Source organism: Urtica dioica, chromosome 11 (assembly GCF_054948205.1).
Source record: "Urtica dioica subsp. dioica isolate 48M chromosome 11, U.dioica_male_clone48M_v1_H2, whole genome shotgun sequence".
Lineage (NCBI taxonomy): Eukaryota > Viridiplantae > Streptophyta > Magnoliopsida > Rosales > Urticaceae > Urtica > Urtica dioica.
The window spans coordinates 17,317,636-17,336,464 of NC_142766.1; the positions used below are offsets into that span (position 1 = coordinate 17,317,636).

Consider the following 18,829-nt stretch of genomic DNA (forward strand, 5'->3'; position numbering starts at 1 on the left):
GAATTTAAAAAAGGAAACAAAAAATAAAAGAAATATGAAGATTGCATTTCAAACGTTCCATGCACAGTACTTAACCAAAATTGAAAATAAGAATTTAAAACCAAATATAACGGCGAGAATACTAAGACATAATCTATGTTCTAAATCTCAACCAAAATAGAAAACTCTTTGAAACTTCATAATTTTGAAACAATTGAAAATAAAAACTTTAAAATTTTATTTCTAAAAGACTTGTAGTGGAAGACTTATTCTGTAAATGAAAAACAATAACCCAACCATCTCGCTATCGACGCCGCTAGTCCGCCATGCTCAGTTCCTTGCAAGTTGTTTACCTACAACACAGACGTATATTTTTCCGAAAAGATGAGCTTACGCTCAGTGAGAACAATATAAAACTCACAAAATAAAAAGAGTAATGCAATGCATAAACCAGTTATTAGTATTATAAAACTAATGGTGATTTGATCTTTCTTTTCTTGGTTCTATCAACTTTTAGTTCGGGGTGCCCCTACGGTAGTCGTACCTATTCCAGTTCGCATTTTAGAGACAAAGATATGAGGTTGTAAGGTCTCAAACTTTGCTCTAGCTAATAAACATATTAGGGCCTCGACCCGAGAAATTTCCCCATTTGGGTCCGTAAATCGGTTCGAGAAATTCTCCTTAAGACCTCCATAACTCGAGGCGGTACGACTCCCTTGTTTATCTTTATCTTTTCACTTTTTTTTATTTTCGTTACACACATGAATGACGTATGGCATAAAATATACATGATAACATGACTAGAAATAAGAATATGATAAAAATATTTTAATTTATAACGTATAATCACATAACATACTTACCATATCATATCATAAACTCAGCATACATAACATATCATATCATACCATACCACACATATGTCAAACAATCACATAATAACAATTTAAAAAATATATATTATAAACTCATTCAGATCATATACTTATCGTATTTTATTTTGAACTAATCTGTGTTGCAATGAGATTATTCTCATCTTCGTTTCGGAAAGTATGACTGTTGGTCGTGGACGGTTCAAAACCGCTAAGCGGCTCGGAACCTAATCGACGGAAAAGATTTTTAGGGATCAGCTTAGAAAAGGATTTCAAGACATACTTTAGATTCTGGAATTTTCAGAAACGACATTCAACGTGAAATTACTAAAATACCTTTCGCTACTAAGGTTCCGGGACGAAAAAATAAAACTTTGTAAAAACTTCTGTAAAAGAAAGGGTAATTATAAAACATAAATTTAAGCACTTTTTGTGAAAGCATCACGGCCAAAAACCTCTTTTAACTATTTCTTAAAAATAAAACAAGTATAACATCTTACTTTAAAAACTTGTGAAAAACTGGTCTGCGGACCGATCGTAAAATAATCAGAAAATATTATATATAGCATGAAAATATTCTTTGATTTTTTTTTTTAAAAAGAAGACATGTAAAACTAGCGTTTCCAAAAAATATTAATGCAAAATAATAATTTTTGAATCACCGTAAACGTTTTAAAGTTTGCAAATCGGAAATAGACCATATTAGCGAATTAAGTCTGCGCGCTGATTTGAAAATAATCGAAAAATATTCTGTATTTCATAAACATATTTTTCGATTACTTTTTTAAAAATAAGACATATAAAACTAGAGTTTCCAAAAAAGAATCAACACAAAATAATAATTTTTGAATCTACAGTAAATGTTTTAAAGTCTGAAAATCGGAAATAAGCCAGACTAGAGAATCAGGTCTGCGCACTAATTTGAAAATAATCGAAAAATATTCTGTATTTCATAAAATATTTTTCGATTAAGGATTTAGATAGAAAACATTTAAATCTAGCTTTTCCAAAAAGAATCGATACAAAATAATTATTTTTGAAATCACGGAAAGCGTTTTAAGAAATGATTGTTTATTGAATCTGAACCAGATATAAGATATACATACCCCTTTTTTCAATGATTGAGTTGTCTATCTAGGGTTATAAATTTTCAAAGATAAAGAGAAACGGAAGAGAGATGACTGAGAGAAAGCGTTAAAAAAAAGGATTGGATGTTATATATATGGCTCGATTAAACCCTTAAAACGCGAACCTAAACTTACTCCTACTTCTAATATATTAATAATTATTTTTATTATATATAAGTATATACGTATATGTATATATCCTAACACTTACGCTACTATACTATGTATTATGTGACTACTATGTATAGTATAATATTATATTATATTATATAACATGATATATAACCTAGTTATATATACGTACATATGATACATATAATAACTTAACAAATTAATCTTAAGTCTATATATAATATATAATCATATAATATATATATAACCTATATATAACTTAGTTATAATATATAACTTATATACAATATATATATCCATAATTTGTATTTTAAAGAGTATATTAAAATTCAAAAACACACTAAAGCACACATAAAAACTAAAACTTAAAAAACTACCATGTAAAAAAATCATTCACTACTACTTTACTAAAAAAATACTAACGTTACTCGAACACAAATATTTTAGCTTTTTAATTAAAATTAAAATTTAGGATTTAACAAGTTGTCCGTGAGAGGAGAGGGGTTCCTCTTCTTTTATATATATATATATATATATATATATATATATATATATATATATATATATAATAATATTAAAACTAAGGTAAAAGTTAATATTTTTCAATATAACAAGATACAAATACCATTCAATTAGACCAGTAGCTTAATAACGTTTCCTTCTTTTAATTTAATTTATTGCGAGTTGATGGACTATTTTTTTAATAAAATAAAATTTAAGCTAAAATCTTAAAAGTAGTCAATGGAATAACTAGTTGCAACAAATTTATGTTATACAAAAGTCAGATAAAGCATTAATTTTTACCCTATTTTTTTTTTTGAATTGGGCAAACAATTATGTTTTTCCCGCAGTAAAAAGAATTGCCAAAACAGTAACTGAAATATATTAAAGGATTTTGAAAATTAAATTTGATTAAATTACATTATCATCTTACGAATGAAATCATTTATAAAATATAAAAGTAAACTTGGTAAACTAAAATATATACCTAAAAAAACTAAAACTATATACTTAATAATTTATAATGCATCTAGCAAATATATATATATATATATATATATATATATGTATATATAGAGAGAGAGAGTGATTATTATATATATACGTGAATCATCACAAAGAGATATATTAATTTGGACTAGGGTGTTCATGAGAACCGACAAACCGAACAACCCGATCATCCAAACCAAATTGCACTCTTTTTTAACCCACCCCATTACAATCCGAAGAATTTTGGGTTGAAATCAACCCAACCCGCAAGTGTTTCGGGTTGATTTGGTTTTTGATTGTCATGAGATTGGGTTGAACCAAACCAACCCGATCCCATTAAAATAAAAAAAAAATTCTCTAAAAAAATGAAAAATGTTATCGAGGTAAAATAAAAAAAAATACACCATATGCTTTATGGTTTTAAAATGAAAATATAAATGCATTTTTAAATTAATTAATTGTTATATAGGTGTATCTCTATGTTCACGACAGTTGATAAATAGATAATACAAGTAGACTCGATATGATCATAAAATCTTACTTATATTAGTTTCTACAACTCATTTTTTTGGATTATTTTACAGATTTTTCATGAGGTCTAGATTTTTATGGAGTAAAAAATTTGAGATGAGACATAATTTATTTATTTTTAGTATTTGCATTATTTTTTTTATGAATTTGATTCAATGATTCTATTTTGTACCTTTGTTGTGACAAATTAACCCGAACAAACCGACTTAAACCACCCCAAATAAATCAAACCAAACCAACTCAATTAATACCGGTTCGGGTTGGTTTGGTTTCAGTATCATAAACGGTTTGGGTTATAAAAATGACAAACCGAAGATTTTGAGTCGGGTTCATGAAATGTAAATCCGAATAACCCAACCCCATGTACAGCCCTAATTTGGACGCTCAAATATACTCAAGGATTCGCTCAAATATTCCTCAAATAAACCTTTGCTTGAAAATACAACCGATAAATTGGAGGGAACTACTATCCAGTAATTTTGGCTATAAAGGAGAACTTTTTTTTAGCATAAAACACAGCTGTAGTTCATATAGATAAAGTTGCTGCCCTTTGAGCACTTAAAAATGTGCTTTTACTAATTCTAAGTCTCTCAATGGAATATGAAGCACAATCATGAACCAGGTCTGAGAAAAAAAAATGTAATATAATATTTTAATACTTCATTACAATTCATGTGTATCATGTATTGATATCTTCGCGTATCTAAATATTTTAATATTTTTTATTTTATTTTATATACATGTTGGCCATAGATGCATTGTCGGGTAAAAAAAAAAAAATAATAATAATAGGATGCTTAATTTTTTTTTTCTTTTATGGGTGGTGGTGGCGGCGGCGGCGGCGGTGTTAATTGATTATGTAAGAAAATCATATGGAATCAAGATGAAGTTTATTAATACTGTAAAGTACGAAACCATTAATTTGACTAATTGGTGGTACTGATCTGCATATTATGGGTGCTTTATAGGATGCTTAATTTTTTTTCTTTTATGGGTGGTGGTGGTGGTTACATGATTACGTAAGAAAATCATATGGAATCAAGATGAAGTTTATTAATACTGTAAAGTACGAAACCATTAATTTGAGTAATTGGTGGCACTGATCTGCATATTATAATAGCATCCTATTACCTTGTTTTTGTTGTTAATCGAAGTAAGAAATCTATGTAAAATCATTAATATTTCAACTCTCTTATTTATTTCTATGATATACCAAAAGTAATCTTAATATGGAGAGATACCAAAAGTATTCATCACATAGTCTAATGTTTTTTTGTTTCCTGATTAGTGATCTCAACTAAATGCCATCACTATATTACATGTTTGATATATATGGAGTTCAACTTTTACTCAGAATTAAATTCCATCTCAATTATATCTTCCTGCTGTGTTATCCTCTTAACGGTAAATGTTGATCAAAGTTTGTATTAAAATTCAAAACCTCAATTATTTTAGTAATTACTTTTTTCAATATACTTTATTAATAGCAACATATATATTACTTTTTTCAAACTAGATTACTCACTACTAAAAATATGGGCATCAGGTGCGACAAAAGTATTGTCGCACCTGATGCCCACAAAGTCGCACCCGATAGTACTATCGGGTGCGACTTTAAATGCGACTAAGTCGCACCTAAAAGTCCGCAGCTAATACTATTGGGTGCGACATGTCGCACCCAATAGTATATACTATTAGGTGCGACACTATTTGGTGCGACTTATCGCACCTGAAGTCGCACATATTTTTCCGTGGGAACTTAAAGAATAAGGCGGGAATTTGACTTTTGGGTGCGACATGTCGCACCCAATGCACTCCCGCCAATTTATTGGGTGCGACTAGTCGCACCCAATACCCTTCCCGCCATAGTATTGGGTGCGGCGAGTCGCACCCAATACCCTTCCCGTCATAGTATTGGGTTCGACTAGTCGCACCCGATTCCCAATTTATTTAATTTTTTTTTTACAAATATTAGAATTATAATTAGAATTAGAATATAATATTATTAGAATTAGAAATTAATATTCTTAGAATTATAATAGAATTATAATTAGAATTAGAAATTAATATTTCATATTAAAATATTTTTAATATACAAACAACTAATACGAGTTTGTTCGCTAATATAAAAATATACAAGTGCAACTATTTTCGTTGTTGCCTATAAAACTTATCTATAGAGGAATTTCTTCTTCCAAATAAGTTGCCTCCGCGGCCACTGCTGCTTCCTCCTCGGCCACTGCCGTTACCGCTAAGACGATCACGCTGAAACTCCGCAGAACCTGGCGTCACATTATCAGCCATTGCCACTGATTTCGGCGTAGGGGAAGCCTGAGTATGCATCTGTGTAAACGAGAGCAGCTGTCGGTGCATCTCTTCCATCTGCATTTGTTGTACCGCCATTTGAGCTTGTTGTGCTGCCAACTGAGCTTGCAACTCGGTATACAGTACTGGATCGGCACGTGACTGAGATGACGAACCAGACGAGCTTCCATCTTGAGCTCGAGCCACACTCAAAGCCCCAACTGGGGTCGTGGGTCCTATCCCGACATCCCAATCACAGCGTGGCCCGAGAACGTCATGCATCGCATACTCCTCTGCGCCTTCGAGGTTCACCTCTTCACCTTTCTCCTCCGCTTGTCGCAAAATATCTGCCACTTGGGCGTTGATTCGCGCCTTTACAAAAAAACCAAATAAAATTATTATATAATTATTATTAAGTAATTAAATAAAGTAACTTACAAATTGTTGACTCGTGAAGGGCGTTGTCCAGTTGCCGTTAATATCTTGATGCTTTTTCTCCCACGTCGCTAATGCGGAAGGCAATTTCCCATCCTCCTTCCTCTGCAAGTTTTAATCATCATAATAAGACTAATGTGTCTAATGTTAATAAAAATTAAGCAACTTACGCTCTTCTGTCGATGAGCGAAAAAAGGTATCGACCCTTGTCTGGCCTTTGTCTGCTTCTTCTTCGCATTTTGTCTGTTGCGGTCAGCCTTTGCCTGCGAGACATAAATTCATTTAATTCGATTCGATGAGAAAAAAAAATCATGTTCAACTCATACCTTATGGGCCGATGTGTTGAACACCTCTATTGCCTTCAACCAAGCCTCGTGCGTATAGCCCTTTGGTGTTTCTTCTCTGGCGAGCTCTATTTTCCCGCAAAACTTGTTGAAGAATCTAGATGATAACTTTGACTTTTGGTTGCGTCGCAACCGCTTCATTTCGCGAATGATAGTAGACTATATCTCGTTGCGAATGCAATCAGCTGGCACTCTTTCGCCAGTTGTAGGATCCTCGTACACAAAACGGTACTCGTTATGGATTGCGGTCATAACGGCCGTCACATGCTGAGGCTCGACTTCATTCCAGTCATTTGCGTGTGCTTGAAACGTCGCCTTGATCAAGTTTCCAAGACGGTTCGAGAAGGTGCCGATCATGGGATTTAGCTCCCTGATGTCCTGGTAGAACATCATGTGTACAGAATATTTCCCGATTATTTTCAAATCAGTGCGCAGACCTGAGACCTATTTCCGATTTTCAGACTTTAAACGCTTAATGTGGAATCAAAACTTTTGGTTCATCTTTTATAACCAAAAAAGGATACTGTTCTGCGAATTCTTCAGTGGAATTCTATGAACGGGACTTGCTATCAATGAGGAATTCCCTTGGAACACAGACTTAATCGCCTAGGAGGGCAGCGCTTTGTTTAGCAGCATAATATAATAGAGGAGCTATTAAGTATCCATCCAATCCAGCACTGAATTCATGACCTGTAGTGATCCTACGGCTCTGTTGCTGGTTCATGTATCTGTCAATAATCCCAGGGGCTTTCACTTCGACACGTCTTCGCTCAAAACTGCAGTTGCCGTAACTACCAAGTTCTAACGCCAGATTCTCATTCTGGATCGAAATTTCACCTTTTCCATCAATAGGTTTAAATGTCTTCTATCTAAAACTTTAATCGAAAAATATTTTTATGAAATACAGAATATTTTATGATTATTTTAAAAACGGTGCGCAAACAGTTTTTGGCAAAAATTTTAAAGTTAGATTTTAGCACTTCTTTTATTTTTAATAAATAGTTAAAACATTATTTTGGCCATAGTGATTTTACAAAAAGTGATCAAAATTATGTTTTATACTTACTGGAATTTTTACAGAAGTTTTCTCAGAATTTTAGTTTTTCACCGAAACCCTAATAACCAAGGGTATTTTGGTAATTTCACGTTGAATGTCGTTTCTGAAAATTTACAGAATCTAAAGTATGTCTTGAAATCCCTTTCTAAGCTGATCCCCGAAAATCTCTTCCGTCGATTAGGTTCAGAGCGGCTTAGCATTTTTCTGAGCCGTCTAGTTTTATTGAGCCGTCCACGACCAACGGTCGTACCTTTCGAAACGAATGTGAGAATAATCTCACTACAAAACAGATTAGTTCAAAAATTAAAAATGATGTTTTTTAATTCATGTTATAGTTTGCTTAAAGCTTTATATGTTTGAGTAGATTTTTTCTTTATTTGATTGTGCGATTGATTGTAGTAGTTAGATTTATGTTTGGTCAACTATGCACTGTTAAGTAAAAGTAGATTTGAGAATGTACATGTTTTATATTTTTTTTGTCATGTATTGTATGAGCATATATTTGAAAGTTTTTATGTACATGTCATATCAGTATGTAACGGAATTTTAAAAGTGAAAAGATAAAAATAAGCAAGGGAGTCGTATCGCCTCGAAATGTATTAAGGAGAAGTTTCCCGGGTCGAGGCGCAAATGGTGAAATTTCTCGGGCCGAGGCCCTAATAAGTTTAAAAGATCGAGCGAAGCGTGGGACTTTATAACCCCGATCTCTTCGTATCTAAAGTGTACACTGAAATTGGTACGACTACCCTAGGGGCACCCCGAACTAAAAGTTGAAAGAATCAAGAAAAGAAAGATCATGACACCAATTAGTTGTAAAATACTAATAACCGGTTCATGCATTACATTACTCGAATTTTTTTTTTGTGAGGTTTATATTATTCTCGCTGAGCGTAAGCTCATCTCTTCGAAAAAAATATACGTATGTGTTGTAGGTAAACAACTTGCAAGGAACTGAGCAGGGTTGAGTTATGGTCGCCATTCACAAAAATAAAAGACTTCCGCTTAGCTTTCAGTTTTAAATAATCAAACCCAAGATTTTATTTTTCATGGTTTACGTTATGTTTTTCGATTCCGTTAAAGGTTACGACTTTATTTATGGGGTTATCTACAATCTTATTTTGAGTTTAAATTCTTGTTTATGCAATTGTTACGTTTGAGTTATTTATTTTATCGAGTTACGAAATAAGCGTTTTATTCTTAAGTTGTGAGTTTTCAAATTTGCATCTCAAGTTATGTTTTCAAAAAAAAATTACCTCAAATTTTATTAAGTTTTAAAAAGTAAGATAACTAAGACGGTCCGAAAAGTCGGGTCGTCACACTCTACCCCGGCGGAGATGGGAACAAAGCTTCTCCAAGAACGTGGCATCGCGATTCCGGTAGCCGAGGCGGTCGGAGATGGCGGAATAGGCCACGAAAAGAGCCGAAATAAGTTTCCTTGGAGTGAAGAAGAAATCGTGAGAAGAGCCAAATCAGTTTTCTTGAGTGAAAAAAAAAACACGGGTATGGTTCTATTATTTAGCGGGGGTATAGTTATTTATCGGAGTAGTGGGTTTTTTTTTTTAATTGCGTGGGCCGAAATTCAGTGTGTAGTTACAAAAAATGGAAAAGTACTAGTAATTTGGTATTTATAATCGGCAACTACTTATATTGTTGCTATTAATTTGCGCGCGCCAATTACTAAATATGAGAATTCTTGTAATGGATCACTTGTAATGTAATGTAGCCAATAGAATTTTTTAAATTTCATATGCGAAGTTTAGATTTTTTCTTATAATGTTAAATGAAGACTTTTATATAGGTAATGTTAATGAGAATTGTACATGTTTTTTATGGAGTTCAACTTTTACTCGGAATTAAATGCCATCTCAATTACTTCTTCGTGTTTTATCGTCTTATATGTAAACGTTGACCAAAGTTGTATTCAAATTCAAAACAATTATTTAATAACTAATTTTTTTTTTTTCAATATACAGTCATAGCAACATAAATATTAAACAAATACATGCAATGTTGATCAAAGTTGTATTCAAATCCAAAAAGTTATTTTAATAACTAATTTTTTTTTCAATATACAGTCAAAGCAAAATAAATATTAATCAAGTATTTGTTCCAATTAGTCAATCTTCTAATAAAATGAAACTTGATGAACTCTCGAGATTGAACACCACCGCAAATAAAAGGACACATCAACGAAGTTTTCATGAGCTGCATCAACTTGATTAATCGTTGGAGTGAGAACTATCTTCTTCTTCTTCTTCTTCTTCTTCTTCTTCTTCTTCATCATACTACTCCATGGCTCGAAAATGATTACAACTTCGTCGTCACTTTCATCGAATATTAGATCACTTATATCGGCTCAAAAAAAATATTCTTCTTCTTCGCCATCTGTTTTGAACAGTTGTTATGATTGTATATTAAAAAAAATCTAATATTAAAATAATTGAGGTTTTGTAATTTGAATACATCTTAGATCAACATTTACAATTTAAAAGGATATTATACATGAAGAAATAATTGAGATGGCTTTTAATTCAGAGTAAAAGTTGAACTCCATAGCAAACATTTAATATGGTGATGGCATTTAGTTGAGATAATAATCTGGAAACAATAATAAATAAATAAATAAATAAAACAACAAACAAACGTCCATTTATTGAAATTATAAAGCAATACATGCATGCATGAAAGTGAGAGCATATGATTTGTGTTACACGGAGGCGACTAGCTTATTGATTATGGATGACGGCGGACACAAAAGACAAGAGACAAGAGGCATGGGATGTATCAGTAAAGAGAGATTGGATTGGTGTCGTCGAGGTCGTCAATGGCGTTAGGTGCGACACATCTGGCGCTATCAATCATCGCCCCATTGCACTTATTGGGATGACAGCAACCCCAGAGCGCGCTGCAAGACTGACCTAATTTTCTACAGTCAGCGCGAGGCTTACACGTTCCCGAGACCCAAGAGGCCCAGCCCGAGCACTGGAGCCCTTCGCAGCAAAGATGAGCCAGTCCACATGAATCGCCTGGTCCCGGACACCACGCTCCAACCGAAGGGATGAGTACCTCCTTGTTGTCGATCATGAACGAGCCAAACCGAACACGTGGTGACGACACTGATCGCTCTCCAAGACCACATGAAATCATGCAGCTAATCACAACCACCATCATTGAAATCTTCATCATCATCTTTTCCTTATTGTTACTGTGTATATATATTCGATATCTTTACCTTTCTGTTTCTCTGTGTGTGTGTGTGTGTGTTTATTCACTCCCACCCATGCACCTATTTATAGATATATTGTTTTGCCTCACCCTGCATTCTGCATGCACATTGCACACCACACTCCTATTATTTTTATTTGTTTTTTTTTTTCGATTTCTAATATTTCCTTTCAAATTATTGCAAACCACCTCACCTGCCTCATATATTTAACTATGGGATTACTGAATCCACCTATACCACGTGTTTTCGGACAACTTTCCCGCCAACACATCTACAGTTTATAAATATATATTTGGATTACTGAATCCACCTGTACCACGTGTTTTGAGCTACGTACGTTTAGGAAAGATTCAATTTAATATATATATATATATATGTATGTTGATTTTGAAGAAGGATTATTGTTGCCCTTATTAAGCCTACTCCTAATTAATGATTTCGTACTTAAGTCATAATTTTGATTAACCTCATCTAGATTCGATATGATTTTGTTACATAATAACTGTACCGAGACCTTGAATTAATAATAATAAAAATACATTGAATAAATTAATTTTGCATAGCCACTTGCACATATGTAAAAAAATAAATTTCGTTCTAAAAAGAATATATAAGAAAAGAAATTACTTTCCTATAAAAACTAAAAAAAATCACAAGTTAAGTACTACCAAGTTCCAACCTTGAAATTATAATAATAATAATAACAATAATAGATTAGAAATCAATTGGGCATCCACCCACTTGCTCGCATATAAGAAAATATATTAAGCATCCTAATTAACTTCTTTCGATGTACGATTTTCTTAGCTACAGACCACCTACCAACTGGGAAATTAAAAATAGAGAAGAAATCAGATGCCAACTTGCAGATAGGATACGCGATCGAGATATCAAAACATGATCCACGTGAACTGTCACTATATACTGACATATTTTTAAAAGGCGCGCTCGCCCATGTGTTTGTAAAAGCGTTTAGGAGCTTTAAGTATTTTGTAAAAGCGTCAAAGCTGCTAAGGGGGAAGCGCATGACTTTTATAGCAGCTGTACAAGCTGCCTGTAAGAGTATCTAGGGTTTCCTTACCCATCCTCGCAAGAATATCACGCAATAAAGTCACCAGCGAGGCAATCTGACAAAACCGGAAACTTGCCAGAATTACAGTCTGCACACAGAAGGAAAAATATCTTACCAGAAGCTGAGACATGATGACCGACATCTTTCCATACACCCTGCTCTAAAAAATAAAGTCAACTTAACGTAACAACAATCTCCCCCTTCGGCTATTTTTTAGGCAAGCACTTCCAGAGCAGTTCGCATACAAGCATTATGACCAGAGAAGAGCGTCAAAATAAATGACCTCAAGTCAAAATAAATGACCCTCATGACGCCTCTCCCCCCGATTGCCTCAAAAACATACCAAAGGCAAGGAACGACCAAGACAGATGGAGGAAATAACAAACTGAGCATGTAAGGAGAACTGAAGCAAACTGCAGATAAACACACATCATAATCTGAACTTAGTCTTTGAACAACCAGAGAAGCAACAGAAGATAAACACACAAAGAAGCTGTAAAAGAGTTCCAGCCAAGACACGCAACAACATCAAACAAAAGGTTCAAAAGTTACAGACCATAAACAAAAGGGACTAGAGGGCAGCAGTTTGGGCGGAGGTGATCATCACTCTTACCACCAAGGCCATCTGAGTCGTCACTGTTGCCATTCCCCTCACTGTCTTCATCATTGTCAGAAACCTCAGCATCATTGTCTTGACCAGACTGAGTAGTGGTCACATCAACATTACCAGGAGAAGCAGTTAAGTCGCGAACAAGACCTTCACATATGGACTTTCTACGAGAGAGAGTCTCGATAGTCTTCTTGAGGACTTCAATCTCCTCAATGAGCTCTTTAAGAACATTCCTTTGAATCTCTTCAAAAACAGGACCCATCTTCATCGTGCTACCAGAGGCGACAGATGTCGCAACAGATGATCTGACAAGATCACGAGCATGTTTCCCTTCAAAAAGCTTGTGACTGATGGTAAGAACTCCTGGCCTTTTCCCTGCCACATCCGTGCTACGCAGAATATTCTTGTTTTTCTTAAGAAGAATGCCAGTGAAGATGGATGGGAAGCCAATGGGAAGCTTCACAACAAAGGATTTGGCATGTTTTGCTAAATGATCAAAAACAAATTCTCAAAAATCAAAAGAAGAACGAGTACCTATCTGGTAGATCAGGCTAGCCAGCTCTGCCTTGATGCTAGATCCATGCGAAGAGGGAGCCCAGCTAGCAATGTCAATGCGATAGAGAACTGAGTACTTGGCAGTGAGGTCAGATGAGGGTAAAGTTCCATTGGAAGGCCAAACTTTGGTTTCATCACCAGTGATCTCTCTCGCAATGACGTCCAGAGAAGGGACACGATCAGCATTGATAATTTTCCCTCGACCAAGAAAATTATTAATAACATCTGGTGATATCTCAAAACAGTGTCCTCTGACATAGACCTTCCTGAATTCAGCATCATCAGGGACATCAAAAGAAGAGGAGAGGTTGACGATAAATTCCTTCACCAGAGTGGGGTAGTAAACACCAATGTTGGTGACTGTCTTGATGCTCAGCATCGTGAAGAAGTTCCATGATGACATCACTAGTAGAAAAAATGGATTTAATGGCGTTCAAAATGCGCCATTGTAGAGAATTAATGTCACTTTTTGAACGCCATTAAAACAGGCGACATTAAATATATATAATGGCGTTTAAACCAAAAAGCGCCATTAAATGTGCCGACGTGTCATATCCACATGGCAGAGTACTGGGAAGGGTTTTAATGGCGTTTCTCTTTCGAACGTCATTAAAAGTCTTGCCACATCATACAACGCACGAAATTCAAACTTTAAATGGCGCTGTAAAGTTGGCGTGTTATTTAAGCTATTATGGTGATATTTAACGGACCACCATTATTTGTGGGTTTTTTTTTAATTTTTTTTACCCAAAATTTTTCTTAATTATTGCTCTCAAAATAGATATTAATAATATCAGTAGCCTGCAATTCTGCATTCATGTATACATCAATAAAAATATAATCTTAACACCAAAAAACAACCAAGAAAAACAATACATGATACTATTCTTTTTCTTAAAAAAAAAAAAAACATTCATAATACCATAACTTCTTCTATTTTCCAAACTAGAAAAATATTTCTAACTATGATTCACAGGTTCATCAAAAATAAAAATAAAAACAATTAACATCCACCATATTCATAAGTTCAAACTATATCTAACGTCTTCACCAAGTTCATAAGTTCTAAGTATGTTTCACATATTCGTCTTTGTCTTTCTTAGAAATGTCATCTAAAACAAATTGATACCATTCGTCATGAAACTCGTTGATGTCCACTTGATTGTATGTGTCTTGATCGCACCACTAAAAATGATACCTACAAAAATGGAAAAAATAGTTGCGGAAAAGGATACTTTGCATTCCATATCTCGCAAGTAAATTAACAAGGTAGGATAAGTAATCGTAAAGGATACTCAAATCCACATTGGCGCCCAAATTATCAGAGTTGGCAATGAATACATATTCTTTACCCTGCATATGATGATAAAGTATAATGGTAAGTAACTGTGTTATAAAATATGGAGGGATGGCCTAAAGCTTATAGCCTTGTAAAGGAGAGAAAGTGCAACGAGATTTATAAGTATTATATACTATTTTCACCTTAGATAATAAATCATCAAGCTTCCCGCTGTTCTTTAGGGATGGGAATACGTCACCATGACCGGGTGGGTACCTTCATTACAAAAGAATCACAAACAGTATTATAACAAAAGTTATATAGCATCGGACACTACACAGCAAGGCAGGTTAGTGAAATCATTCTGATACCACAACGATAAACCATAAACACTCCATACAAAATACCTAAATAAATAACACTCCATACCACAAGTTATACGTATTATTCTGCCAAGAAAAGAATACCAACACTAGTAGAAAAATGGTCTTTTATGGCAAAAACTAAGTTATAACTGATATAACTTATTATTCATTCATATTCTCATAACTGATTCTCCAGATTTTGCAATAGTACCCAAGTTCTTAATCAAATCATCCTTGGTCATACCAACATCCCAATCCCGTATAGAAAGGATTTTCTTCTCCTTAACTTAATCTGTAACTGGTTTGGTACACATTTATGTTCAATAACATACCACAACAATCTAACCACCCAGTCAAGAGATTTCCTAGCTATCACCTCTGATTCTCTGCAATACAAAACAAAATAAACTATGTAAATGACTACAATCAGAGACATTGTATATGTGTGTACAATTTAAGAAGCGAGATTTAAACAAACTTCTTAACGACATCTGAGTCAGTGGAGTGATTGTTTGAAACCCCACCGATCATCGCTTCAACCTTTGGTGGATCTATAAGCTCGCCTGAGTAAGCCACAACATTCGCTTGTATTTTAGTACCTATATTACCATCCAAACAGATCCGAAAAATTACAGTAGCAACTCTATAAAAAAATAATTAGAATATAGCTATTCTCGGAATCAAGACTCTGTTCAGGAGATTTGAGAAAGAAAAAAAAAACTAATCTTTAGAGGAACTGACGAACATGGCTGTGAAAGGGCATGAAACGACGAACGCCGTCGAGGATGAGCCGCAAAGATCAAGCGACGTCTAGCAGCGTCGATGCGGAGCGGCGGCGATGACTGGCAAGTGAAACCCACGGCGAAAAAGTAGAGAGAGATTACAAACCATTAACTTCCAAAAAAAATGAGAAGAAAAAAACCCTAACCTTGGAAGGAATAGGTGAAGCCGATTGTGAACGATTACGAAACAAGAAACTCCGACCAAACCCATGGCTAGATACATGAACGACGAGAGGCAAAATACAAACGGAGTCGAAGACTGTGAGGATAGACGGCCAAACCACGAGGCGATGGGTTTGGAGGAGACGAATGCGCTGTGATTTTTGTTCAAGGACGAGAATATTTGGGAAAAAGAACGAGGCCTTGTGGTTTATTTTACTAAACCATTAATGGCGTTTCTTAGGAAAAGGCCATTAAAACTTACGCCCAACAAAACGGCTCCACGTGGCTGGGCATGAGAGTTCTCTTTGCTAGTTTTGATAGCGTTCGATATTTAAATGTCATCATATATAATTTTAACCACATGGCATTCAATGGTTGGTTTACATTTTTTTAATGGCGTTTCAAATTTAAACGTCATGAATATTTTTTTGTTGTACCTCTTCCAAAAGTGACGTGGCGCTCTCTAATTCGTCTTTTGCTTTAAACACAATCTCGAAAATACAATAATTACTTTTAATGGCGTTTTTTTTCACTAACGCCATTAAAGAGGCGCCATTAAAAGCCATTTTTCTACTAGTGCATCAATCTTTATTGAGCCTCGGTAGACAGTTCCTTCTCAGGAAAAATGGCCCAGTGATACACAAACCTCCACTTGAGGACTCCGTCTTCCTTGTGAAAAGAGACATTGTCCATGGGAGCAGCAGAGACATTCTTTGGAAGCTTTTGACCTCCCACAGATCTCTTGTTTCCAATCCCAAGAGATATCATAGGTTCCTCTTCTTCAGCCTCAATGGGCTCGTCAGCAACAGGCATATGAGCCACAGAGGCTTTTTCCCCCTTTTCTTGATCATGCCGACCTTAACCCTTTTCTTCTTCTTTTCCTTGATAAGAGCAACAGTCTCTCATTCCTCCATGATCTTTCTCTTCTTCTTCCTCTTCTCAGACAGAAGAGTAGCAATACATACGTCACCATCAAGCTGAGCTTTCTTCTTCAGAGAGGTAAGAACATCCTCTCCAACATCTTGCCTCTCATCACTCTTATCCTTGTCCACCTATGCAGAGGATGTCGGCAGTGACGGAGCCAGCTAAGTTACAATTTTTTTGCACTTTTTGCCCATTTTAAAAAAAAGTTACATTTTTTTCCCTTGAAAATTTATACTTTTGGCCCAATTTTTATAATTTTTTTACAATCAAGCCCCCCCTGAAATTTTTTTTTCAAATTAGCCCCCCCTGATGGGCTTTTCTGGCTCCGTCACTGGATGTCGGGACATCCTTCACAACATCTTGTCCCAGACCCAGAATTCCCCCAATCACATCATCATGCGGGGGTTCTTGTTCATCAAGGAGAGATTCCAAAACATCACTGTCCCTAGGATTCTCTTCAACAGGTTCAGAATGAGTAGAGGGGATAGGATTACCTTGAACCATCTTGTGAGGGCTTTCAATAGGAGAGGTGCTTGTGTGGGTTTCTTCTATGACAGTGACAACAACCTTCTCAATCTCTTCAGAGGCGCTACTGGAACTGACTTCACCGGTGATGTCAGTGATTGAAAGAGCGGCTTTCTTGATCATGGCCTTTCTTGTGGCGGTAAAGGAAGGGTTTGCAGGTGGAACTGTCGACCCAGCAATAGCACCTCTGGCCTGACCATCGGTGCGATTACTAGGTCGCATTCCATAAACCCGGACTCCGTGCTTGTTGCTTTCCGGCTCAAGCCCAACCCCTTTCTTAGCGACATTCTTCGTCTTCATCTTAGTTTCTTCTTTCTTCTCTACCCTCGTTGTGTTTATGTCTCTTCTTGTACCCACCATAGTGAAAATAAGATAACAACCACAAAAATAACTGTCAGAGAAGGTAGTTACCCAATTCAAAGAATTTGTGTGAGAATAGGGCGAGAAAACAGGAGAGAATGATGTAGCGAAATTCGAAAAAGAGGTAACTTCCCTGTCTTCCTCAAGAAATAAACCGTCGGTTACATGTGTGATGAGCTGAAGAATACCAAAATGATGCCGAATAATAAACTGGGCCTTGATCCATCACAAGCCCAAACTCAGAATAAGTGGCGTTTTAGCCCGGCAACACAGTCGAATGGGCCAACCAGACAAATGGACCCATGAGCATACTTTTATGAATAACACAAGAGCAAAAATCAGAGACATATTAGCCCTTAGGGAGGGAAAAAGCAAACAAACCTATCTCCATATCTCAGTAATAATTGTTATTGCTCAATCACACACAATCACAAAAAATGTAATTATATACCGTTTTCAAATGTCGTTTTCCATGAAAAATCGAACGAAAATCATGTTATATAATATTATATATATATATATATATATATATATATATGTATGTATCTTTCAATTTTTAAATTTGAAATTTATGCTAATTATATTTCATAATCTTCAATATCTAATTGTTTTTTCCCCAATATCATATCAAATACTCTCGTCAATTTCAATCTCAACATATCTATATCTAATACACATATATATATAGTTGTATAAATATGTATATATATACGTATTTGTATGATTTATATGTAATATATTTTTATAATTTAATTCATAATATTTATATTTTTATTATTTTATTTTTTCTATATTGATTTATATATTAAAGTTTTCTATTTACATATCTTATATTAAAATTGTGTAGAATGTAACAAGTTGTCAACTTTATCTTTTGGTGAGAACTTGTGCAGCCAAAGTGTAGGTGTTGAGTTCGAATATCATATATGTCAAATTCTCTCAATTTTAAAAAAACGACGATAGGTTCCGAAAATGACAAAAAAATGAAAACGATGACAAATAATTGAAGAACGACGACAAAACGAAAAAATTGCTCCTCATTGACCTTGTTTTGTTCCAGCAATGATGCCGCCGCCGATTTTCGTCGGAATTTAAGACATTGTTATATATACCAGTCAGTCTATGGATTTTAGTGTTGTTCATGGAGTCTATAAGAATCATGGATCTCGAATTGTGATTTGTTGCGTAACCAAAAAGC

At 34.8% G+C, this 18,829-nt stretch overlaps 1 long non-coding RNA gene across 1 annotated transcript; it reads right to left on the reverse strand.

The window, feature by feature from the left end:
* Positions 1-15,401: 15,401 nt before the first annotated feature.
* On the reverse strand, positions 15,402-16,103 carry LOC149381823 (uncharacterized). The gene is made up of 3 exons (XR_016301954.1): positions 15,807-16,103; positions 15,624-15,720; positions 15,402-15,477 (listed from the first exon to the last, which is right to left on the reverse strand). It is a non-coding gene; the product is annotated as an uncharacterized LOC149381823 (long non-coding RNA).
* Positions 16,104-18,829: the final 2,726 nt, after the last annotated feature.